The following is a 27,426-nucleotide window of genomic DNA, read 5'->3' on the forward strand; positions in this document are numbered from 1 at the left end:
GGCACGGGGGTGGGGGAGGGAGTGGAGCTCCCCGCAACCCTCGGGTGGGTTTCGGTCCTCCTTTTGGCTTGGGACTATCGCATTTCCAAACTCCTGGTAACTACGGAGGGATGCCTGCAGACCGACTTTCTTTGCTCTGGCTACTCGAGAAGAGTTGGAGCACTTTCTTTCTCTCTCTCTTTTAATCAGACAGAAATCAACTAGTGTTTTAATTGATGGACTGGATAGGATGGTGGGAGGGATGGAGGCAAGCTACTGTCTCCTCAGGACTGTCAGTGGTGTCAGGGGAAGGGGTTAACTGGGGGTGTGTCGACCAGAAAAGACGTGAGCACGGGCTGGCCAGAGCTAGTAGGATGCTCTTTGCCTGCCCTGCTGCTCCTCCAGAGTCCTTTGGCAAGTCCGTCCCTGGTCTGGCAGCCCCTGGAAGCTGAACTGAAGGGGGGCGGCTTCTGGGCCCTGGGCCAGGCCAGGGAGGGCACTGGGAGGGGGAAGCCCAGCTCTTGCTCGCCTCCCTATTCTCAATCCCTATCCGAAAGAAGGCGACTCTGGGTGCTGACCGGAGAATTGAGCTTGGGTGACTGAGAGATGTCTGGGACTTTCTCACTTTCGCAATTCCTGAAACATTCCCTGTCCTTTCCCAAATGTTTCCAGCAACTCTGGGCCTTCGCGCCACCCTGAGTGTCGCCATTCTTCACTTCCTTCCCTTAATTCTGTCATCACTTGGCACAGAACCTGAGCAGTAGTGCTTACAGGAGAGTGTGTATGTGTATATGTGTGTTGCTTGTGTTTTGTGGTCTCGCCATTAGCATCCTGGCTCTTTAGAACAGGAATTGTTTTCCCCTCCCCCGCCAGTATCCGACCCCCAATGTACTCCGCCCCTCCCCACCCTGGTGAATTGGATTGGAAGAGGTGAGGTGTCAGGTTGAGGCTGTGTAACTCAGGCAGTCTCAGTGGCTCAGGGCCCCAGTGAGAGCCAGCGTGCTTGAGGTGGGTCTCATTGTCAACCTGGCTGCCTCCTGTGGCTGGGGGAGCTAGTGGCAATGCCCAGCGCGGTGCTTCACTAAGGAGTAGGCTACTGGCGTGGCTCTTGGTATCTGCAGCTCCAGCTGCAAGAAGGCAAACTTCTTAGGTGGTGGTGGTCTCCCTGGAAAGATAAGGGGACAGGAGATCATAGCCTAAATCTGAAATTGTAACTCGGTTTTCGGAGCCAAGGGGGAGGAGATTTGGGACTGTTTGGATGACTGACCCCTGGAGATTATCCTGACATTTCCAGCCCAAATATGAGGACTCTCCCCGGCATTACCTCTATGACCAAAACCCCGGGTTTGTGACCAAATTCAAAGCTCCTTAAGATGATCCATTGCTGGCCAGTGATGAATTCATTCCTGCGTGTTTCTCCGCAAACAGAACAGGATTACAGCTCAGGTCCTGAGATTGGTTTTGGATAGCGATGGATTAGGAAACTTGTTAGTGTTTGCAGGGTTTTCCTAGGCTTGTTTCACTAGTTGGCAGATGGGAAGGTTATGCCCTGCAATCCAAGGCTCGAGATGTTTCTTTCTTCGTTATGTTTCTACCTTCTATGTTCGGCAGTTTGTGTTTTCATTTGTAACGTTCTCATCGTTTTAAAAATGAACAGTTCAAATGAACTCCTCCTGGCACACCCCTGGTTTATATATTTTTTTAAGATAGTGGATATAGGAAACCATTAGCACCAAAGGGTATGGACTGTTTTGTTTACAGGGTGAGACTAAGAAAGGTAGCCAGGCCTCTGTGGGCTATAATCATGTGTCAGGACAGTTACTGTCTGGGACAGAATAATGCAGAAATCACTACTAACGATCTTGTCGTTGTTGTTATTATTATTATTATTGGAATTTAAGAACATGAAAATATACAGGAAAATGTCTAACCTCTCTCTAGTTTTTGGCTAGAATTGGAGATGTAAACAGAGGAGTCTGAAGGTCTTTCAGTGAACTCATTTTTTAAAGAAAATTATATTTATGAGAAAAAAAGTCCGTTATTTCTTAAAGGGATAGAAAAGCAACAGAACAGATGGAGCATACTGACAGAGGTAGAAGCAACATCATCTTCTGATGCTTGCAAGATTTCATTCACTACCATGGCCTTTTGGGGTAAAACCTCGGCACAAACGTGAAATTTATGAGTGACAAATGAGTATTTATGATATGGTATCACTGTCACTAACTTCTCTGTGGACATCATCATCCTAGGCTTGCACATGGGAGTGCATATACTAAACTAAGTCTCAAAACGGGCTATTTATATAAGAGGAATGGGAGTTATTTCCAGGACAAAATATTTATAGGGCATGTTTAACCTATGACCTCTTGCACTTGTGCAGTCTTGATCTGTTTTGAACAATAGAGCATGCCCGACTAAGCATGTCTTTCATGAAGCGAAAGATAAAACTTTTGTAAACTCTACAAAGCCTGTTCACTCCTCTACCCAAGACATGTACATATAAATGTTGCAATTGATACGTCAAATGTGACATGTAATATTTTGGCAGTTCATAATAATGTGTAATTATACGTCATATAAATTATTGCATTCAAAATTCAAATTTATTTATTGATAACACTATGTTTTAAAACTATAATATACTTATATAAATTAATAGTGAACTTCTGTTAGCTTGGAATGAAAACTAATGTAATAGCATAATTTTGATTAAAGAGCTGCCAGTCACTACATGGTGTTTGCTTACCACTTTTGTTTTCTATTTTAATTACAACTTAAAATTTAAACATCCTGCCTTTTACTTTTGTACAAACCTTACCACTAAGACTTATTTTTTATTTGATTATTTTAATAGTTTTGAAATTAAAGTATACTTACAACATTTTCTTCATCCCTCTCTTTCTTCCCATCCCTCCCATTCAGTCCCGCCTTTTCTCTCTCTTAGATTCATGATTGTTTTAATAGTAGCTTTCTGAATTCAGATAGGCAGGGTGAATCTGGTCCCTTTACTAGCTGTTTAAAACACTTAATCATTAGTAAGAAAACTCCAATCTGTTCAGTAAAAGGAGTCCTTGTATTTTTCTCTGTTCATTGTTTAGTAATAGGCATTTAATTCATTATAGTTGAATTGACTATTATTAAGAGAGAGGTGGGGTTTCTAGAACACGCAAATACAGTTCATTCAACCTCACAATTGAATAAAACCTCAGTACAACTTAAGACTTTCATAAATATTATGAATTGTTTAGCTTTGTGTGCTGTCATGAAAAAACAACCTAAAATTGGCACTCTACATGTGTTCATTCCATATCTACCATGTAACAAGTCTGATTGTTACTAAAATGAATACATTTTGTTCATACCCAAAATTTTACCTAAGATGTGTTTAGCCTACCATTAACCATCAGTAATATAAAAGTCATTATGGCTTTTACTGGCTACTCTGACTGTTGATGTAAAGAAGAAATTGAGGTTGAGTACCAATTCATACAAGTTCATTTTAAAACTGTACTGGCTATGTACTCAGGAGTATGGCATTCTGTGAGTGAAGAAAGTGCTATGTAAGAAGGCATTAAGATAAGAACTTTAAGAAACTTAAAAATTATCCAGATTTTCATAATGAACGTAAATGGATCGGTGTATAAGACATCACATATTCATGTGTCCTGAGTAAATACTTGAGACCTCTGTGAAGAGTTAGAACTTTGTGAAAATATAAACCCAAAATAGAATTCTCCCCTTTAAATAAGTATACGATTTGAAGAGGTAGTCAGGAAAGGGCATTAACAAAATGCATCATTGAGATACATAGTTTATTTTTGTGATTTCTATTAATTGAAAAAAAAGTGTTGGTGAGACTCTAGGGTTTAATGAATAAAATTAAACACCTTGGTATAACAGGTGTTGGTGATCAACTTTTCACTAAGGAATGTAGAAATAAATCTAGTTTAAAAAAAATTCTCAAATAATTCAATATACTGGTAACAGTCTGTGTGCTACTTTAGAAGATGGAAATTATGAAACATTTCTCATTAAATGTTTATTTACAGGAATCTCTCATAATCAGTCTTGGTTGGTTTAGCTGAATTATCGTTTTGTTCAGACTGTTTACAGCCTTGAACTTTTATTGTAACATCTCATTGCTTTAAATTTTGTTACTATTATATGAAGGAAACAAACTTTAACAGACAATATGTAACCTTTATGTTTAGATCAGATAAGATGTGTGTTTGCCAGTAGGTATCATGGAGGAAAAATAGAAACAGTTCTGTTGTTAGTGAGCTAGAATTATTTCATGAATGGATTTAACAACTAGGCAGGTAAATGGAAAGCACCCATTTTTTTTATATTCCATAGTAAAAAAGAGTACAATTTAAGTTAAACTTAGAAAACTTGGAAAATCCATCTGGCATTGATTAATAACAGAATTAACAGTGGTCAGATATTCTTGCTTTGGAATATTATTTCTTTTTAAAAAGTACTGTGCTATTGTTTTTGTTTTTGTGTTTTTTTTTATTGTATTTTGGCTATATGTGTGCACCTTTGAGGCCAGCAGGGGGCGGAGGATCCCTTGAACTTGGTTGTGAGCTAACATGTTGCTGCTGGGAACTGAATCCAAGTCTATTGATGGAAGAGCAGTCAGTGCCTTTAACCACTGAGCCATCTTGTGAGTCACGTAATGGTCTTTTTTTATTATTTTATCCACTTGGAGTTCTGTATTTTATTGCTCTGGGAAATCCTACAGTATTTTTAGTTAATGAGTCCATGTGTATAAAAGGCATTATTAGAACAAATTATAGGGAATGATCTCTGCAGTATTTTCTGAGTTCTAAAATCATGACTGAATGGAAGCCAACAGTGCACTAAATAGTAGGGATCACTGTATCCTTACTACTTTATACTTTACCTTACCAAAACTGCAGTGTGCCTACTAAATGTTGGAATCCACCTATTACCCTTAATTTCTTCTTAAATATGATGCCTTACAACGTGACTGAAAAAAAAATGATTCTATGAGCACATTGACAGCTAATAACAAGCCCTAACCATCTCTCCCTCTCCCTCTCCCTCTCCCTCTCCCTCTCCCTCTCCCTCTCCCTCTCCCTCTCCCTCTCCCTCTCCCTCTCTCTCTCTCTACCTTAATGAGTCAAATCATTTAAAACATAGAGAATCATCTGGTGAGAAACTGAAGCAGCCTTAAAGTACTAATGTGCTTCAGGCAATAGTAAAGTAAAAAAATAACAGAATCGATGTAATAGGTTTCATTGTTACCTGGATTGTGTTTTTCCACCCTGCTGTTCTAAGGATTTCAAATACTTAAGTCGAAGTCTTAGAAAAGAGAGGAATAAAAATCTGAGCTACACATACTTTCCCCCGAAAAGAGATGACAGGGTCTTTTTATGGAGCTAGTTTACAGTCTCATTAAAAGTCTGATAAATGAAACCAAGATATCAGGCTGCTAATGTGAAATTAACGTACAACAAAGGCTATGATTATTTTAAAGAGCATCCTTTTTTATGACAGAAGTCATGCCATCTTATAAAACATCTATGATGATGCCTCAAATGAGAAGATAAAAAATATTACCCAGAAGTAGATAATAGATAATACTGAACATTCTTATATTTATTTTTAGTCTTTTGGTATGGATATTGTAGTGGGGATGCAGTAAGAGAAATATGAGTTATATATAAAATCTCTAGTGTATAGCTACTATATGGTAGGTGATAGCTATAGATACCATTACCTATGCAACTCTTCTCTAACTTGTGTGGTTATTAAGTATCATTGAGAGGAGCAGCTTTGGCAACAAGCATGGCTAAAGAGAAGTGTTACATTCTACCAGGCTGTCTACTACGTACTTGAAACATTACTAACCTATCTAATCCTTGTAACTTTTATTTCTCATTTTATCTATGAGAAAACTAAGATGATATGTGTTAAGTCCCTTGCTCATAGCATTTGCACTAATGAAGTGAAGCTTAAATACCACGTTTGTGTTGGAGAGTAGACATCTCACTACTATATTGCTTCTACTTATTTTGACTTTGTTTTTTCTTAATTTAAAATGGAAGTTTTAAATTCTTCAATTATACCAGTTTTTCTGCCAGCAATTACGTGTGTGTGTGTGTGTGTGTGTCTGTGTGTGTGTGTGTGTGTGTGTGTGTGTGTGTGTGTGTGTATGATTTAGAAGGCTCAAGTCAGTGATACCAACTCTAAACAAGAACCGGAATCTAATTTTTACCAAAATGAAAAGATAAAACCTTATCTAATTAATGTCCAAATCAGAATACACACACACACACACACACACACACACATGTTTTATGATTCAGATTGATACTAAAAAAAGTATTTGAGCCTTTGTGTATGAATTAATATCTCACTGGTAACAATCTTTTTATTATCCCCCCCAGGAAGGCATACTGAGATTCAGGTACCTGGATGAGGCAACATTAATAGTGAATAAATTAGATTCTGCAGTGTTGATTTTTTAAGTAAGTAAGTGGTTCAATAAATTGTGAATGTTATGCAGATTTTCAATATCATGGCTTAGAACATAAAAGGGAAAGCCAAGAAGCATGATTCCAGAGTCTCAAGATATGTTCACGTGTGTGTGTGTGTGTGTGTGTGTGTGTGTGTGTGTGTCTGTGTCTGTGTCTGTGTCTGTGTCTGTGTGTGTTTGAATGCTGGGTATCAACCAAGGGCATGTACATGCGAGGCAAGCACATTAGCACTGATCTACAGCTCCATTTCTGCCCAGGTCGTTCCAATGAAGAAAAAAGTAATTTGGGAAGTACTCATCTTTTGTTATCGTATTGGATTTGAAGTAAGAGTCTACCTTGGTGGCTGGGATTTGACAGTTGTTTTACTTTATGTTTTATTTAGTGAGTTAGGAGGATTTATTAAATTCTTAATCAGGTAAAAAAAAGAGGATTGGGTTGATTCATAATGTGAGTATTTTGTGTTCAAGTGATGTGACCCATTCACTTTCTAGCACATTAAAAAGAAAAGTCAAGAAGTAGCCTTACTTTGGAATACTGATTGTTTCCTTTCTGGTGAGATATGAGGAAACGGATTTCATCATATTGCAAGGTCATTAGGAAAAAACTGCTCTATGTGAAAATTTCCTGTGTGATCTAGAAGGCTAAAGTCAGTGATATCATCTCTAAACATGAGCCAGAATCTAATATTTACCGAAATGAAAAGATAAAACCTTATCTAATTAATTCCCAAATCAGGATACACTCACGAGGTGGCCTGTCAATGTAAGACAAATGCTGCCTTATTCTGCTGAGCTAGTCTGTGTATTTACGTATCTTCCTGAAGATGGAAAGATAGGAGTCTCCGAGTAATTAAACTCCAAGATCCCACTTTCAGGTAAAGAATAGGACTATTGTAAGCACAGAACATTTACTTAGGATCCTTGCCACTTCTCCTAAACTGTGCAAATGCTACACAGATACTGTTTAAGGACAGTTTCATGTGTAGAATAATCTGAATGACTCAGATTAATGTGGATTTTTAATTGTACTGTTATCGTGATGTTTGGCACAGCATGAGTAGATTCTTCACTGTGGAGAGCATGCTTATCTGCAACAGGAAAATTTAATGATTCCTAACAGGTTTTTCTCCCTCTAGCACCGCGACCAAGGTTAACAGATACACTATTCTGCTACTTTCCTTCTTCACAACATTGAAATCTTATCACAAGATTTCAAACTGTGACGTCTGTGACAGAAAAATGCCAAGTTCAGTATCGCTGACCAAGTCAATTTTCTTTCAATGTCAGTGGTTCTTAATCTTTGCTACATATCATACTCTGAACAAATGTTCAAGATAGGGAACATTTCTCCTAGAACCAAACTCAGGCTATCATTGTGTGTCTACACATATCGTGTGAACTTTCTATGAATGAGGAGTAAGCAAGGAAAGTGATAAAACAGCCACTGCTAAACTCACATGTTTTCGATCTGTAGTGTGAGCTCTGTCTTTAAAGTTCAAAGACTAACAGTCTATATTCATGAAAATGGAACAAACGTCAGTATACTCGTAGCTGAAATTAGATGGTACACTGTTAGTTTGTGTCAGCTGATTCAAACTAGAGACATGTGGGAAGAAGGCCCCTATGCTGAGAAGTTGTCTGCCGGCATTTTCTTGATTTCCAATGAAGAGAGGAAAGTCCATCTCATTGTGGGTGGTGCCACACAGGTCAATTGGCTCTGGATTGTATAAACAGGGAGCTGAATGGGAGCCTGGAAGCAGGCCAGAAAGCAGCATTCCTTCATGGTCTCTACTTCAGTTCCTGCTTCTTGGTTCCTGCCTTCCATCCCTGCCCTGACTTCCTTCAGTGATAGTTCATGACTCATGATTTGTAGGATGAAATAAAAATGAACCCTTTTGTCCCTAAGTTGTTTCTGGAACGTGTTTTATCGGAGCAATTGAAATGGAAACTAGAACAGATGGCTTTATTCTAGTGAGCACATGAGCAGTTCATGAGGAATTTGGTTATTTTTGAAGTTTCTAAGTGTGCATGTCTGTAAGTCCACTGCTCTCTGAAATTATCAAGACAACATGTGACTGACGGCTCATTCATTTTGCTGTTTCTGACATAAGCAACACAGCATAGCATTTTTCTATGAGATAAAATATTCCCAGAGCTCACTTTTAAGCAGGTTCATAAAACTTGCCCCAGGAAGGCATCATTCTTTGTTGTTCTTAGTTTTATTTTTTTCTGCAATGTATATTTGTGAATTATGAAATATATATTGAGTTTCTGATATACGCAAGTTGTTGTTCTGTAGATCCTGAAGGATACATGCATGAATAAACTTAAGGACCTACTCTCAAAGAACCTTACTTGTGGGAGGGAGAGAGCCTCAGTTCTAGGTCAGTGGTTAGAGAAATATAGGAAAAGCAAAGACCATGCTATTGTATAGTGACCAAAAAATAGAAGACAGATCTATCTCACTTTTTATGTTAAATTCTGAGTTAATTCTGTAAAAACCTCTTTGAGTAAACTTGACAGTAACTCCTGCATTGTATCATGATTTCAAGGTGAGGGTAAGTCTTTGGAACTTGTAATCATATGTATTAGTTTGTTATTTTACGGTAGTGAGTCATATTGATATATTCTGAAATTTTCACCAGTTACAAAGGCTGGGACATACTTTTATGGAACAACTCTTGCAATGAGAATTTCTGTTGTCAAAGAATGATTACATCACAATGATCAGTTATTATTTAAATCTGTCAAATTATTAATGTTTACATACATTGGAATGAGCTTTTTACGTGAGTTCCGTTGTATACAATGTGAATAATTCTGGCAAAATTACTGAAAAGAGAAATTTTCTGATCATAATTCCTCAAGACCTACAGAAGCCAGAGTTTGCTGGAGAGAGGATTGCGTAGCTTGCAATGGAGCGGATGTTACTTTTGGGGGAAAAAAGTCATGTGTCAGTCACTACCAGAACTGCATAAACTGGCAATACACAAAAATAACCCCATTGTTACTAGCATAAGCAGATAACATCCATTGAAGAACTGAGCAAGCATTTTCTCATTTTCAACATAATTCTATTCCCAGTGGGGACATTGACTAAGCATCTCAGAGTGTCCTCAAACTCCACGTTATTGTCTCTGCATCCTAATATAATTGGGATATAATTGGGATCACCACTCATGCTCTAATGTATGTCCAAAGTTTCATCCGTATTTGATGGAGAATTTGGAGAGTCAATTTTAGGAATACCTAGCAAGCATATCAAGGGCTTAAAGCCCATCACTCACTGGAGGGTTAAGTTATTCTTGTTAGTTTACTCAAGGAACTCACTAACCTTCCCATTTCTCTCATTACCCTTGTATCTTTTAGCTGTTTGTTAGAGGATTGCTCTTAAAATGTAAATGAAATGAAATACAACTATTTTTGACATAGTTTCCTGAATGTTGACATACCATTTCTTAGTTTTCCTTTAAAATAAACTTGAGCCAGTGGTCTATTGTGTCAACACGTGTTTCTTCTTACCTTTTTAAAAATCCCTTACAACAAGGTCTCTTCTCATCACTAAAGCAAAGCTGTCTCTTCCCAAGTCGTCAGTGGCCCAGTTATTTAATCTAACAGTCGGTTTTCAGTGCCAGATTCTGTAATATAGAAGGTGCTAGTATTATATATTAGTAACTCTTGAAGTCTCTGATCATTTTTTTTCCAGGTGATGGAAGATCCTGTAGTTCCACATCCTACTGATAAACCCTGCCACCTTCCTTGGAGATGAGTTAACTCAAATTGCTATACTTTGTTTGTAATTTAATTTTTCCTTTTATTTATCCAAACTGAATAAATTCCAATAATGGGTCCCTGACTCTTAAATTTGCCTAACTAGTAATTAACGTCTCCATCTGCATTTTACTTTCCAATCTTTTTCTCCTTATAGACAGTGTTCTCTGTCGCCTTTCCCATGTCTCTTGGAGATGTCTCTCAACTATATTTGGGGGCCACTATCAATTACCTCTAAGCCACATGATAGCCTGATTGGATATATGTTCAAAGTTTGAACAGGTTTTCACTTGTCTGCTGCTTGTACCCAACCAATGCCCTGTCTTACTTGGGTATTTACAGTGCTACCAAGGCCCTGCTCTCCCTCTCCCACTCTTTGTCATCCCCCTTGGCTGTTATTCCCTGCAACTTCTCTGGCCTTCATTTTTATGAATTTCTAACTGGTTGTCTTTTTTTAATTGGATATTTTTTTGTTTATATTTCAAATGTTATTCCCTTTCCCAGTTTCCTGGACATAAGCCCCCTATCCCATTCCCTCTCCCCCTTTTTCTATAAGGGTGTTCCCCCTCCCCACCCACATACCCCTTCCTGTCTCCCTGTCCTGACATTCCCCTACACTGGGAGGTCTAGTCTTGGCAAGACTAAGGGCTTCTCCTCCCATTGGTTCCCAAAACATCCATCCTCTGCTACATATGCAGCTGGAGACATGGGTCTGTCCATGTGTCCTCTTTGGATAGTGGTTTAGTCCCTAGGAGCTCTGGTTAGTTGGTATTGTTGTTCTGAGGGGGTTACAAGCCCTTTTAGGTCCTTCAATCCTTTTTCTAACTCCTCCAATGGGGACCCTGATCTCAGCTCAAAGGTTGGCTGCTAGCATTCGCCTCTGTATTTGTCATGCTCTGACTGAGTCTTTCAGGAGACAGCTATATCAGGCTTATGTCAGCATTTACTTCTTGGCTTCATCAATATTGTCTAGGTTTGGTGGATATATATATATATATATATATATATATATATATACACACACACACACACACACACACACACACACACACACACACACACACATATATATATATATATATATATATATATATATATATATATATATATATATACTTATGCTGAATCCCTAGGTGGGACAGGCTCTGAATGGCCATTCCTTCAGTCTCTGCTCCAAAATTTGTCTCCATATCCCTATGAATATTTTTTCTTCTTTTAAGAAGGACTGAAGCATCTGTGCTTTGGTCCTCCTTCTTCTTGAGCTTCATGGGGTTGTCTTTTCTTAAGCAGCAGTAATCTTGCTATATCATGAGTGAATGTGATAGGTACAATCAAGTTGACTTCAACTGCTAACTCTTTGAGGCCAATTCTGGCACCTGCATATGTAGTTATATGTAGTGTATGTATTGCCATATATTCATGTGCAGGCCAGAGGTTCAATGGTTCCTCTATCACTTTCCACCCTAAAGCATATGCCACCAATTCAGATAAACTAGCTGATGAGACTAGCAACCCCAGGGAGACCCTACTGTCTTTGTCTTTCCAGAACTGGGAATACAGTCATATGCTACTGTGCCCGCTGTTTTACTTGGTTTTGAGGATCAAATTGAGGACCTCATGCTTGTGCTTCAAGAACTTTACTAACCAACACTTCTCCCTTGGTCCTACTTCTGTTGATATTCATGAGTTTTGGAGAGTTTGCACAACATATTTTTCACATTTTGTTTTGTTGTCTGTTTCTTGTCTGTATAATGCTAGCTCTTAGAAGTTAGTAACATCTGTATTGTCTCTTTGTATGTCTCAACTAACAGCTGACTTGCAGTACATGCTCATCAAGAAGGAAGAGAGTGAATGTAGGAACCAGGGAGTTTTCTGTAAGGTTGTTGCTCCTTGTAACATAGCAACTTCCACTTATAAATTCTCACCAATGTGACTGCTCAGACATGAGCTTAGCAAGTGGACATACCAAACTGACAGGGAAAAGCCTGTGAGACCTTAACCCTACACAAAATCCCACAGACAACTAGGGAATACTGAGCAGGAGAATTGTCTTTCCCAGGAAAGAGCACACCTGGTTTTCCAATCTCAAATGTTAGCTCTGAAAACATACATGCAAGTAACATTATACAGGTTGAGCAGATTGTATAATACACATGAAATAGCAATTAATGTAAAAGAGGCCATGGATTTGAATAAGAACACTGAGAGGTATGTGAGATTTTTGGAGGAAGAAGAGGGAAGAGAGAAATGTTGTAATTATATTATGATTACCTGAGCCATATAAAATACAAATAAATAGTATCTTTTTCTAATTCTAAATGTATTCTCCTAAACCTGACCTCATACAGTTCACAGCCATCACCATTTACTTTCTACCACTTTTCTATATGTTCTGAGAATTAATATACATAATACCTATGGGCACAGTCTTTTGAATTCTTTCCACTCTTATCTATTTATCAATGTTGTTTGAATGAGTTCATGTTTTCTCTTCTTTGATTTCACAATAGAACAACATTCTATCCTTTGAAATGGCCAAAGGTTTTCCTGGGGAATGCTGTCATGCTGAATGATGCTTTATATGCCAAAACTCAAATTACACAAGACCAAGCAAACAAAACCTTATCAAATCTTCACTGTTCTCAGTCCATTGGTTCTTAAAGTATCCCTTCAATATTAAAATTCTCAACAAATTCTTCCTGCATAAGCCATGAATTTGGTGTGGAATACAACCGAGAAATCTCACTTGCTTTTTAATACAAGGATGTCACGTTAAGATCTTTGAAACAATAGCATGATCCATCAATCAATTAAAATTCTTTCAGTATAACATGTAAATGGAAATGGAGAGAGAGAGTATATTTACATTCAAAAAATATAACATTTACCTTTCTTCCTGCTTGAATATTGTTCATCTTCTCATTAACTTTTGCAAATTTTAAACAAAGTGGAAAAGACATTTAAAAATTGACAATGGGTCTTGTTTGAATAAAAGTCTAGTACACTATTTGAGAATCAAGCATGAACAGCTTAGTGAGACCTAACAAACAAAAAGCCGAGGGACTGCAGAAGCTCTACATTCAGCTTCCCGTATTTTTCTCTTCTATACTCCCTCTAGTGTTGGAAAATATGGACATTTAAAATTAGCCCATTGTCACTTTAGCACAGATGGTTGTGTGGAAACAGGGTTTCTCCATAATATTGTTTTTTTTTCCTTAAATAATGTTACTATGACCCTAAACTCTCAGAAACCACCATCCCCCCTTCTCTGAAGATGCTGCCAGGCCTGGCTCTCCCATGCCCATGTGTAGAATCTCTGTACTTCTGTCAGGGACACAACTGGATTTCCATCTCTGTCTTTTTCCTCCATTTGTAAACACCTTCAGTCAAGAGTTCTGATTTGCAACTTAAACATGATCAGGTATCTACACATTCAAAAGATATGCAAGCGAAAAATAAAAATCCCTGTTTACTCTATGAATTGAATATGGATAGGAAAACATTAATGATGGAATTTTGCTATAATATACTGAAATGCCTTTTAGATAAATCCCTTTCAAACTCCCATAGGAAATAGCCATAAAATCTGCAGAAGAAAAGTGTTAAAATGAAAAATATATGCTTATTTAACATAAATTACTAGTAATTTTAGCACATGTAAATGATTAACCTGTCATGAAATTCCATTGCTATTTGCTGTTTTTTTGTTTGTTTGTTTGTTTTTTATAAGTTAGGGCCTAGTGTATACATTTCTTTTCTAAATTAACTGACGATATTACAGAAACAATGTGACCTATAGTTTTTAAGCCATCTTAATATTTACCATTAAATTTCAGTTTCTTATTATTCGATAAAGTTAAAACACATGAAGAGAGTATTCAACACCACTGCCCTCCTTCTGTCCTCTGAGCATAACAAGGCTTTGGTACCTTTGAGTTCACCACACAAGGTCCCCAAGTTTGAGCCTAACAGCATTCTGTCAGGAAGCAGGAAGGAGATCATGAGGTGCTCTCTGAAGACTTGCATACCACTAATGACTGCTGAGGGGAAATGGGACATTAATTTTTCTGTAGCATAGTTACTGGAAACGTGTCCGTGCTCCTGGAGAGAACCTCCCCCCCCATTGTGCTCCAGTAAACAAACCTGAGACTAGAAAGGAAAGTAAGTAGGAGAGGGTAGTCATTGAGGAAAGGATGAGGACCAGCAGGGATTGGAGGGAGGAGGGAGAGGGAAAGGGGGATATAAGGTCAAGCAATGTTTCTCTCTCTCTGTCTATCTTTCTCTCTCTCTGTCTATCTATCTATATATCTATATCTATCTATATACATATAATGCAATAAGAAATTAAAGGCAAAAATAGAATAAAATTATTTTCAATGATTTTTCAGTGATACTGCTTCAAATTTCTATTTGCTATTTGGTAGTATATTAAAAGATTGATACACTTTAAAATAGGACTTAAAACTTAACAGGCACTCTTTAGAATTCTTCCAAATTTATTTTATGTACATAATACTAGATTATAACTGTTATGTTGCATGCCATGTTGGAAACAAATTTTTAATATAGAGAATAATGTGGTACAGTGCATGCACTCTTGATTGTTTCATGAACCACAAATGCTTGAGATTTCTCCATCTGTTTCCTGAAGTTACTAATACTCACAAATCAAAGGATTATATTACCAGTAGCTTCTTAGCATACCAGAGCCATGCAGCTCGGTGAGAGCTGTGCTGGCCAGTGATGTCCTGGCATGTTCCAGGAGCAGTAGAAGGCTTTCAGGAAACTGTCCAGGAGAATCTTCATTCGTAATGTGTGTTTCTTTCCTCAAGGTACCAAAAAAAGTTCCAAGTTGTGCTCAAGCAGTTTAGTGTTACTTAATAGAACCAGCTTTAATGCTGTACAATCTAGCTTTCAGAGATTTGAAATGTTTCTAGCTATGCTAATGCTCTTATTGGATTATGAAAATGTTTCTTTTTTCCCTAAATACTTGGGAAGAAAAAAAGATTTAACATCTTACATTTTTTTTCTTTAAAAAAAATTAGAGATCAGACCTGCCATTAGATCAGAGTTGCAGAATGGGAAAAAGAAACACAAAGCATTGTCATTGGATGGGTGGATGGAGAAGGGGAGGCTACTTTGCTTGGTTTGGGTAACCCGGAAGGATGAGCATAGCTACAGGAAGTAGGTCATTGGGGGTGGCCTTCTCCTTCTGTTTTCATTTCTTCTTGCCTGTCAAACAGTGAGAATAGCCTTTACCAAAGGCTTTAAGTGACTAGAGTTTCTGCCCCAGGCCATGGTACAAGCAAATATGGGGAGAATTTTATGGAATGGTAAGCTAAAACGATTCCTTCTATCCTGAAGTTGGTTTCTCCAGAAACTTGCCAGAGCAATGGGAAAATGAGCACATATACCACTACAGATATTCGCTTTCTTTATTAGCAGGAAAGGAGTCTAACTCACGTAGGGCTTTGTAAATTCTCCTACAAGCCTTTGCAAGAGGTTTTGTTACTGTAAAAAGTAAAGAGGAAAATAAAGGTGTTATTCCAATACTTGTGACAAATTATAGAAAGAATATTATAATTATTGATACAGGAAGAATATAATATATTCCACAAATAAAGTCATAATTTTAAAATCAGATGGATCTTTGAATTTAAGAAAAACTTTCTATGATGCTCTATTTACAGTGTCATAAATAATGTATTTGGCTAATGATAATATGAAACTGATAATAGCACTTTAATAAAATTGAGCAAAATTTATATAACATTTCAAGAATGATATTATTGACAAAAATTTATAAACTTAATTAGGAAGTAGTTCAATCTTTATAGTCAAATTGATTTGCAATCCTCAAGTAAACCAGGAAATATCCAATCTGATTTACTATCTAATCTACCATATTGATACAAAACAGCTCATGATTGTTTTATTTGGGTGTTGTTACTAAGATTGCCACAATTTTCATATTTATAAGCAAAGTTTAACATGGGAGTAAAAAATATTTCATATAAAAATGGGGAAATTGACACTTGTTAAATTTTACCTAGGTTTCTTGTCCCATTGCTGTGATTAAAATAAAAGCAAGTAAGGGCTTGTGTGGGATGGGATTTTGTTTTTTTGTTTTGTTTTTTGTTTTTTTTTTGTTTTTTTGTTTGTTTTTTTTTTGGCTCATAGCCCAGTAGGGAAACCACAGGAGGGGAAGTCACAGTTAGCTACAAGAGCCTGAGGAAGCCTGCTACATTGCAACCAGAGTAAAGAATTGTACTGAAAAATTCTTGTTCTCAATCATCTTTTTATGCAGCCTAGAGAATGGTGCCTCCCACAGTGAGCATATTCTAGCACCTCAGTTTACCCAATTAATACATTTCAGATGCTCCAACATATCACAAGGACACATACTCTACTTTGTTCATAGCAGACTAATTTATAATAGCCAGAAGGTGGAAAGAACCAAGATGTACTTCAACAGAGGAATGGATACAGAAAATGTGACACATTTATATTGTGGAGTACTACTCAGCTATTAAAAACAATAACTTCATGAAACTCTTAGACAAATGGATGAAATTAGAAAATATCATGCTGAGTGAGGTAACCCAGTCACAAAAGAACATACATGGTATGCACTTACTGATAAGTGGATATTAGCCCAAAAGCTAGGAATACCCAAGATACAATTCACAGACCCCATGACACTCAAGAAGAAGGAAGACCAAAGTCTAGATGCTTCAGTCCTTCTTAGAAGGGGGAATAAAATACACAATGGAGGAAACAAAGAGACAAAGTGTTGAGCAGAGTCTGAAGGAAAGACCATCCAGGGACTGCCCCAACTGGGGATCCATCCCATATACAGTCACCAAACACAGACACTATTGCAGATGCCAAGAAGTGCTTGCTGACAGGAGCCTGATATAGCTGTCCCCTGTGAAGATCTTCCAGAAACTGACAAATACAGAGGAGGATGTGCACAGCCAACCATTGAACAGAGCATGGGGTCCCCAGTGGAGGAGTTAGAGAAAGAACTGAAAGAGCTGAACAGGTTTGTAACCTCAAAGGAAGAGCAACAATATCAACCAGCCAGACCCCTCTATAGCTCCCAAGGACTAAACCACCAACCAAAGAGTACACATGGAGCAACCCATGACTCCAGCCTCATATGTAGCAGAGGATAGCCTTGTCGGGCATCAATGGGAGGAGAGGCTGTGGTTCTGTGAAGGCTCAATGCCCCAGTGTAGGAGAATGCCAAGTCAGGGAGGCAGGAGGGAGTGAGTGGGTGGTTGGGGAAGATGGGGTAGGGGAGTTTCAGAGGGGAAACCAGGAAAGAGGATAACATTTGAAATGTAAATAAATAAAATATCCAATAGAAAAAGAGATTTCACAAAGCATGTACAGAGATCCATAACCCTGGTGAATGTACATCTCATCTGTTTGACAATTCAGATTAATTATCTCAAAATATATAATAACCTGTGGGCATTTTCTCATAGTAAGTAGAACCTACCTCATAGGAGTATTATAAAATGTTAATACACAATTATTGATGGTCTGGTCTCATAAGTTTCTAAGAGTTTTTTCTTGACAAGTATATTTAGCTGGTCTGGAGAGAATGAGTAATTTGAATAAATGAAATTTGTACCTAAAGTTCTGTATCTGCTCCACTTTTACTACTTTTCTTATTTCAGAATTCATCTATCATATTATTAATCCCAGCACTTAGGTGGCAGAAGCAAGAGGATCTCTTTTATTTCTAGACTAGCCTACACACACACACACACACACACACACACACACACACACACACACGTTTACACACACATAGACAGACAGACAGACACACACACACACAGAGTTGGGGGTGAGAGAGAGGGGGGAGAGACCGACAGACAGAAAGAAAGACAGAGAGACAGAGAGAATATATATCCAGCTATTGTATAGGCTAACACCATGGTGCATTATGCTATAATCATAAACTACCCTCAAATGTCTGTTATGTAATTCAACAGTAGTTCATTTTGTCCAGTATAAAAGCACTCTCCAAAGCCAGTGAGTGAAGATTTGTGCTCTAGTGGGTCATCCTTGGACTCTTGTGATTCTCTTGTTGCCATTGTGGTCTCAGAGGAGAAATGCTAGGAGAACCAATATCCAAATGAATGCTTTAATCTGCAAACAAAATAGATTTTTCTGTGCATACAGAAGTGTGTTCCATCAGGAAATGTAAAGCAATGGAGCTTTACAAACCCACAGTGGAAATGAAATCTGTTGGAACTTGAAGGCTCTGTAGGATCCTATCCACAACTTTACTGGATTATCCTTTTCAAACAAGGTTTATGTGATATTAATTTTGTAGGATTTTACATATAAACACACACATATATGTGCGCATGTGTATACATGCAGAGTTTCATGCATAGAGAAGATGACCAATTCAACATATTGGTATTATTTTCCAAATGTTTGAGGATAAACATTTTGCCTTTTGGTGGTGGTATTGGGGTAAGGGATGCTAGAGAAATGGTTCAGTGGGTAAGAGCACTTTGTATTCTTCCAGAGAACCTGAATTCAGTTTCTTCATCCAATGTTAGGTGGTTCACAATCACCTGTAACTCCAGCTCCAAGGACCTCTTGCTTTCTTCTGCCTCCCACTTCTAGGCATCTGCGCATGGTTGCCATTCTATCATACAAACCATGCACACATATACATAGATAAACTTAATAATATATAAATCTTTTAAAGAATGTTTTTCCTGAGATTCTGTGTCAGAATTATTGATTTGTAAAGAACTATTCATGAATTTGAAAATTGAATGAATGTCAGGATGTGTCAAAAATTTACCTTTTGTGGAATCTATAGCAAATCAAGGATATGTCACTTTGTATGTGTCAGTAAAACTGTAAATAGAAAAATATAATGTACCCTTTATTCTATAATAGTGAACATTTCTGAATGCTTCAATAACAAAATGGAGCTCAGAACACAAAATCATAGTCAAAAGTAGATATCTACTATTCTCTAAGCAATTCTTAACTCGTGTGAGCAAGAACACAAAGTAAAATTAGTAGTTTTTGAGTTTCAACTTAGTCTGAGCCAGTTCAGGACATTTCCAATCTTATTTGTCTATAGTAGGCTACAGACACCAAATCAGAATGGGCACAGACTTCCTTCGATATTTGTATTCTGCCCCTAGTGTGAAACAAAAAAAGCAAGCAAATATAACAATCTTAGAATAACCTCTATGAAACAAGCATGCTCACCAACAAGGGTGGTTTTTTAATAAAATAAATCCCTAGCTACGCCATTTATGCCCATGAACATGCATATTCTGCCTGAAGCATGAACTATGGCTAAGGCATTGTGACTCTCTGGTAAAACATGAAAAGATCAAAGACATTTCCATCCCCAAAAGCTGTAAACTTCAAAAACATGAGCTTTCAGAAAATATCCTCTTTCCACCAGAATTTTGCATAAAATTGCAGAATGCTGTCTTGAATTCATAGAATAAAATCTGCAATGACAATTTTAGTTTATTTTCTTTTTACTAAGATGATGCAATCTTTAGAAAGAACAGCACTTGGACGTCTATGGAATTCTGAATTCTATCAGTTACGTATACTTTACATAATTTAAATTATTTGGTATGCAATTTGAATAAAATTCTAAAAATGTATATTATTTTATTAGTTTTATCTTTGTGTAAAAACTGGCATTTTACAAAAAAATTTGAGACATTTTAAAACTTTAAGAAAAAGCAAAAAATAAATATTGGCTATTTACTTTTTAATTTTTAAAAGATTTATCTATTTATTTTCTAATTGTGAGTATACTAGCTGTTTTTAGACACACCAGAAGAGGGCATCAAATTCCATTACAGATAGCCACCATGTAGTTGCTGGGAATTGAACTCAGGACATACGGAAGAGCAGTTAGTGCTCTAAACCACTAAGCCATCTCTCCAGCCCAATAGTGCTATCTTTAATTTTAAGAATATTATTAATGCGAAATTATAAAAAGACTGTCCAATAAGTGTCTAGAATATTTGGTGAGCACAGAAAGTGCCAAAATTACATAGCAATCACCATGGTCACCTCTTGGCTTATAGCATCTGTTTGTACTTGTAAATGTGCTAGGGTTCTCGTTAGTGGAGGCAGTGATATAACATGCACATCATGCATTATGAGTGGCTATGACACTTGCAGATGCTGGTTGAATTATGACTACGTTTTCTTCCATGTGTTTCTCTGCTAACACATTAAGCCTCCTGAAGTGACTTCAGAAGAAAGGAAAATAATGAGGTCCCATGATTTATTTTCTAGGCAATCTGTAAACATGACAGTGACAATGCCTTACAAATGCCGTACATCACCACCTCCTCTCCTCGCTCTGTGTGAGCTTAGGCACGAGGTTGAGTGGCTATACACATACATTTTTAGTGTTATTCCTGTTTTGAAACTACTATTTGTAGGCAATGTTTAGTTCACAAAACCTTGGCAATAAACTGTTACATGTACTTGATAAATCAGTGAATTTAGGATACCATAATTACAAGCATAAATGTGTCACAAATTGGTAAATGGAACTGATAAATTAATATTCATGTCTTTGTCTACTTTTAATTTGAATTCACATATGCAACACATGCTGTATATTTAAAAATTAGTTTTGTAACTAGTTTTTTGCTTATATGTTTTATCTTCCGTTAAAAGACAACAGAAAAGAAATATTCATTGTGACAGAGTATTTTATGCCAAAATGTACCTTTCTTTGTGTTATTTAATGAGTCTTAACGAGTTGATGCTGTTCGATTTTTAAACTTAAGCTTTCAGTCTGAAATAATTGTAGATTCGCATGCATATATAAAGAAGGATGCATGGAGATCTCTTTGACCTTCTCCAGCCCCCTGCAGGGAAATACCTTTCAAATCTTCAGCAAAATCTAATAATCAGGATATTGACATCAATGGAGTTGTGATTCCAAACTTACAATGCAAAAAGGATTTCTCCAGGCATCTTTTACAACTCTCCCAAAATCACTACCATGCTCATTCATTCCCTAACCACTTAAAACCTTTTTCTGTACATTTTCTTTTGCAATAGTTATAGTTATCAAATTATATGTACTCTTTTGAACCTTTGTTTACCTTATATAATTATCTATGGATCAACATGTCCAAACGATTTGTCCCTTTTTACTGCTGACGAGTCTGTCATGCACCATCCAGTGTTGAAAGTTCACATGTTGAAGGACATCTGTGTTGTTGACAGTTTGGGAATCTGATGAACAAAGCTGGACTGAATATGTATCTATGAGTTTTCCCTTGAGCATAAGTCATCTTTTTTTGTTGGAAATTCTGTCCGAGCATATAATTTCTGGATCATGCTGCAGTTCTCTATTAATTAGATTCATCAGAAACTGTCAACTGTACTCCTCTGTGGTTGGGTCATTTTTCAGTCTGACTTACTCTGCATGTGCTACCGTTTCAGTTGCTGTCCCTCTTCACCAGCATTGAATGCTGCTATTTATCTGGGGGCATCCTGACAAGAGTAATGGGTTTATTCCACAATAGTTGGTGGCGATGATATTGAGCACAAGTCCTCATTGATCGACTGTCTTTTTGATGAGCGTTATTGTTTATATATGCTTGGCCCATGAGTAGCACTGTTAGAAGTTGTGTCCCTGTTGGCATAGGTGTGGCCTTGTTGGAGTAGGCTTGTCACAGTGGGTGTGGGCTTTAAGACCCTCTTCCTTGCTGCCTGGAAGCCAGTATTCTGCTAGCATCCTTCAGATGAAGATGTAGAACTCAGCTCCTCCTGCACCATGCCTGCCTGGATGCTGCCATTTTCCAGCCTTGATGATAATGGACTGAACCCTCTGAACCTGTAAGCCAGTTCCAGTTAAATATTGTCTTTATAAGACTTGCCTTGGTCATGGTGTCTGTTCACACCATTAAAACCCTAATTAAGATAATGCACATGTCTTTCTGTTTTGAAACTTTTTGGTTTTGGGTTTTTTTTTTTACTATTGAATTTAGACAGTTCTTTACATACTTTGGCTACTAGTCCCATGTCAAACATCAGGTTTTCTAATATGTCACCTCTAATATAGCATCAGTTTGACTTTTTTTTCTGCAGAATTTTTAGTGATTCAAATATACAATTTTATGAAGTTAAACTTACTGTTATTTATATTAGGAATAATGCTCTAGGTATCAAGTGTAACATTTCTCTGCCCTGTATATTGAACATTTTATCCTACATCTACAGTGTTGGTCTATTACTATACCTTATGCCACAATGCTTCCCCAAAAGTTTATAATCCTATACTTGGCATGTCACTCTGTGGTCCACTTTGAGTTATATTTTATGAGGTATCAGTCAGATTGAGGCTGTTTGCTTTGCTATGGAAGCTACATTTCCATTTAATACCATGGAAGCGTACACCTTAGCATTCTTCCATTATGTGCTTTTCAACTTTTATGAAAATACATTTAGAGATGTTTCGTTGGATTATGAATTTGCTGTTTATGAGTCCCCTCAGTATATGTTTCCATCTTTTCAATGACACTGCATAGGATATAAATAAGTACTCTCATATTAGTCTTGAAATCGTATGGACTAACTCTTCTTACCTTAGTCTTTTCCAACTAATTTTGCTATTCTAATTCATTTAATTCTAACATCAACATTAGGATCATCTTGCATATGCCTTAAATATAGTTCTGTAAGGGAGGCCACAGAATCCCCTCCCTCCCACCCCCCAAATATCCCAATTCAGTTCCTTGGCCACTTCTTGATTGCCCACTAGAGCTAATTGGTAAGACCCTATTAGGGTTAGGAAACCACATACCTTGGTAGTAAGGTTTAGAAAAAGCAAGCCAGAACTGAACTGGAAGCTTCCTTCCTGGTGGATATAGGTTATTATGTGGGGGAAAGTATCCAGTAATTTACTCAGTTTTGAGCTCTATTACTCTATTGTAGCTGGTCTTCGCTACATTGTGAGTTGTTCATTTTCCCACCCTTTATTCTTCAGTCCTCTCCCCACACTAGTTAGGACAGAAACAAGGATAGGGAAGGGAGACAGAGAGAGATCATTGAATGTAATTTCTTCCCTTTTGTTTCTTCTTTGACCACAGCTACTAACAAACTACAGTCAACCTCCGTAAATTACCAACAGCCACCCACTCCACCTATCAGGGCTCTAGCCTTTATATAACCTCTGAAAACTCCCCAGAATTCCAAACGTCATGTAATCACAAAAACAATCTGCAGCTGGCAAAACAATGCCTCTGCGAGAGCATTAGGCTAATCACAGTCAGCTGTGCACAGTCCACATGCCTACACCCGGGAGTAAAACGAAAGGACATTGGTTTAATATTTCTGTGTTTTCTAAAGAAATCAAAATTCCAGAATTCTCAATAGTGTCACTAAAATCTATCATATCAATTGTCCAGAAAAGATGTGTCCACCTATACAATAGTGGCACAACTGTTATGGGAATAACCAACTACTCTAATTGTATTTGAAGCCTGCTTCACAAGATTTCATGCCCAGTATTGTAAATCCAGTCAAAAGAAGGCTAAGAGGTCTCAAGTTCTAGGGGGAATTTAATTCTGTTGTTTAGCTAAACTGTCCTGAGTGCAAGCTGCCTTCCGAATATTTATGTTTTTACCCACAGAAAATGGTACTCCCAGCTTTAATCAGAGAATGCCTTCCTGTTAATGAATAGTAATAAATACACAGACACATTAATCCCTACGATGTTAAGAATATGTAACTGGTTGCTTAACCCTAAAGAGAAACAACCTCAGGGGTTGGGGATTTAGCTCAGTGGTAGAGCGCTTGCCTAGCACGCGCAAGGCCCTGGGTTCGGTCCCCAGCTCTGAAAAAAAAAAAAAGAGAGAAACAACCTCACTGAAACCTCTTGGCACAATTCAGAAAGAGGGACAGAAATAATATAAGAGTGAATAGGGAGATGGGCTACGAAATGCTGCCTCTGGGGATGGCATATCTAATACAGCCATAAACTCACAGTAGCTGAGGCTACATAAAACTTTCAACAATCAAACATGGAAGGGGGGACTAGCTTATGGAGCTTTCCTTCTGCATGACTGCCTCCCATGGACTCTGAGGGAGGTGTGGTCATTACCTTTTGTTATATATACACTGAGGAGGTCACCAGGCTTCAATAGATAGTTCAAAACCAATGTCACCCCTGGAATTAAACATGCCACTCAAAACAGCAGTCACCACAAAACCACAAAAGATCTTAAGTTTATATGGGAGCCTATAAAGAAGAAAGGAAGTAATAGAGACATGAGGGAAATTGGAGGGGAGGGACTATAATCAGAATGCACCTCATACACACATATGTACATATATGTATATATACATGCGTGTGCATGTACGTGTGTGTGTGTGTGTGTGTGTGTGTGTGTGTGTGTGTGTGATATTGTAAAAGGCAAACTCACTTGCCAATATCCTCTTGGCGCCGGGACTTCTTTATTACCTCCGCTTTCCATGCTGATATTTGATATGGTCTTGGGTCCTTTGGGACTTGTATAGTCATTGTGAACTGTTGCTAAACGACAACTCCCGGGAGGAAGGGAGTCCGTTTTCCTTAAGAAAGTTGTGTCTGTTAAGTCAACTACGCTCCAGTGGAATGGAGGTCTAAGAATGTATGGCCAGGAAATAGTTAGACTTAATGGGTGAGAAAGCAGGGGACATAAATGTGGGTAACAGGGAAATAGGGGTATTTCGGAGTGGTAGCTGGTATGAGAATTATCAAAATAATTAGGAGGACTAATTTTATAGAGTAGGGATAGGCTTAAATGCACATAAAAATTATGAAGGAATGATACTTTTCTCATAAGTTTAACTAAGTCCTAGATATTTAATTTGTCAAAGAAAAGGTAACATGGTGATGCTAAAATATATGCCCCTCCTAATTTAAACTGAATGTGAAAAAGAGATTAACTTTTTGGAAAAACGATAGCTTATGAAATTATTACGGAGTCATTTTTTACTATCCTTTCTTGACCTTATTCTTCCAAGGAATTTTTTTTATTAAAACATAGCATGTTTATTCTGTAAAGAGGTATTGAATCAATATTGTTTCTCAATGTATTCACATATCTCCATTTGTAGAAAGAAGTGGAGTTATCCAAGTTGAAAAATTGGGATATAATGTGATCTACTGACTTATCAAGGAGAAAAATTATTAATGTACATATCAAAGGTCACTGGGGAAGAGAGGGAAGGCTCCAGTATTCTCAGAATGAAATGTCTTCGTGATTCACTGTGAACTGAAGCAACTCCTGGAGGAAAATTTGTCAGGACAATCAGGACCTTTCTCAACTTTCTGTAACAGTGACTCCACTTGAAGGAATTACAGATAAATATAGAACAATGACAACATCAATATCCTGTTAATTCTACTGCAATCCTTAAACAATTTAATGTTGTACTTTTAGTACCTTTTTAAGTTTAATTTTTCATTATTTTAATATTAGAGAAATGTATTAATTCTTTTAAGGTTTATTTATTTTTATTTATATTTATTTTATGTATATAAGTATGCTGTCTTCATATACACCCAAAAATGCGCATTGGATCCCACTACAGATGGTAGTGAGCCACCACATGGTTGCTAGGAGTTCAACTCAGGACTTCTGGAAAAGTAACTGACCCATCTCTCCAGCCCAGACATTAATTCTTAATCAGCAAATAAATATAATATATATTATTCTCTAAAATATAAGAATATCCCTAGATTTTAGTAATTCTTGGAGAATTTTGTAAACTGTATTTTGATCATATTTACCCCATCTCTACTCCTCTATTCCTCTTCCCCACCCACTCAACCTTGTGTTCTCACTGCTTAGAATACATCTAGTAGATGCAAATCTGGCAAATTTAGTTTGCATTACTCATAAACTCTTGGGGGTGTGGCCCTCACTGAAGCATTGTTGATGTGGAATTTTTAGTTCGTGTAAGTCACATATAATGAATAGTCAAGGGATAAGTATTCTTATTGTCTCTGTAACCTTTTCGGCAGGGAAATTCCTTTAATTATTCCTGTGGCTATGATAGAAAGGTTTTCTATTATACAAAACAGAATTTGATACAAGGGCAAATAACAGGAAGATGCTGTGCAGGCTTAAACTACAGTCCAGCCTCGGCGTGAAGCTGGATCCTTTAGATCCAGCTCTGATGCAAGTCTTCCTCCTTGGAACAGTTCTCTTTTTAATACTTAGAGTGTGGATGCTACCCCTTTTTGTCTTTTTATATCTAACAGTCTCATACCATCAATTTTGAGTTCATCCTAATAAAACAAGACTAAACTTGAAGTTAACGCAATTGGGTTTAAGAAATCAAGTACTTTTTGGTTTCTATGTTTGCTGGTCTTAGGAGGTGAAGGAATGTCTGTGACTAATCAAAACTTTCTTATATTTAGCAGTGACATCATTATATTGCAAACCGAAGACATGTTTATTCACTTAAGGAATACTTCGGGGAGTTGATAACCTTATGCTGTACATTGAAACATGTGAAATCCCACATGGAGCACTGGGTTGAAAATAGTTATGTACTCAGTGCATCTTAAGTGAAAGATACCGTATTCCACCATTGAAAGTTTTATGAGGCCATTAAAATATAAAGTATTGTTTTATTTTTAGACCAGAATGCCTACATTTTATGTTAGATAAAAGGAAAAAGAAGAGAAGCTATAGAAAAAATATTTCCTCAGAAGATGATGCAAATTCCAAAGATTGTTTATGTTAAAAAATTGTGTTTCAGTCATTTCTACTCACATGAAATTCTGTACTAATATATGCTCTTATTTAATGAGGGGTAGGAAAATGTGTTCACTCATCAACTGTGTGTGGCCTTATCAGTGTATGCAGTGTCATTCCAGAGAATGTCTGTAACCCATTGCTGTGAAGCTATGAGCCGTGAGCTTCACATAGTCTTAAAAGTTGAGGACACTTACTGTCTCTTAAATAAGAGTCATAACTCTTTGAGGAAAAAACTTGCCAGTAAAATAACCCAGTTGCTGCGGACACATTGGTATTTGGCAGACAGGTTTCAACTCCCCACAGCTCTGTCCACCACCACCCTCCTCTTGACACTGATGCTACCGGAATTGGATCAGTTGCTCTCAAGTTCTA

At 37.4% G+C, this 27,426-nt stretch overlaps 1 protein-coding gene across 8 annotated transcripts in view; it reads left to right on the forward strand.

Moving 5' to 3' along the window:
- The window catches only part of Prr16 (proline rich 16), a 340,436-nt gene that overhangs the window by 670 nt on the left and 312,340 nt on the right, over positions 1–27,426 (forward strand). For 3 of the 8 annotated variants that reach the window (XR_010059586.1, XR_010059588.1, XR_010059587.1), the window contains exon 1: positions 1–27,426. This exon is cut by the window's right edge and continues 29,240 nt beyond it. The exons of the other annotated variants lie outside the window; for them this stretch is intronic. The gene's annotated coding sequence lies outside the window, so the exon portion shown is untranslated. 8 annotated transcript variants of the gene reach the window in all.

The sequence above is a fragment of the Rattus norvegicus genome, chromosome 18, assembly GCF_036323735.1.
Source record: "Rattus norvegicus strain BN/NHsdMcwi chromosome 18, GRCr8, whole genome shotgun sequence".
Taxonomy (NCBI): Eukaryota; Metazoa; Chordata; class Mammalia; order Rodentia; family Muridae; genus Rattus; species Rattus norvegicus.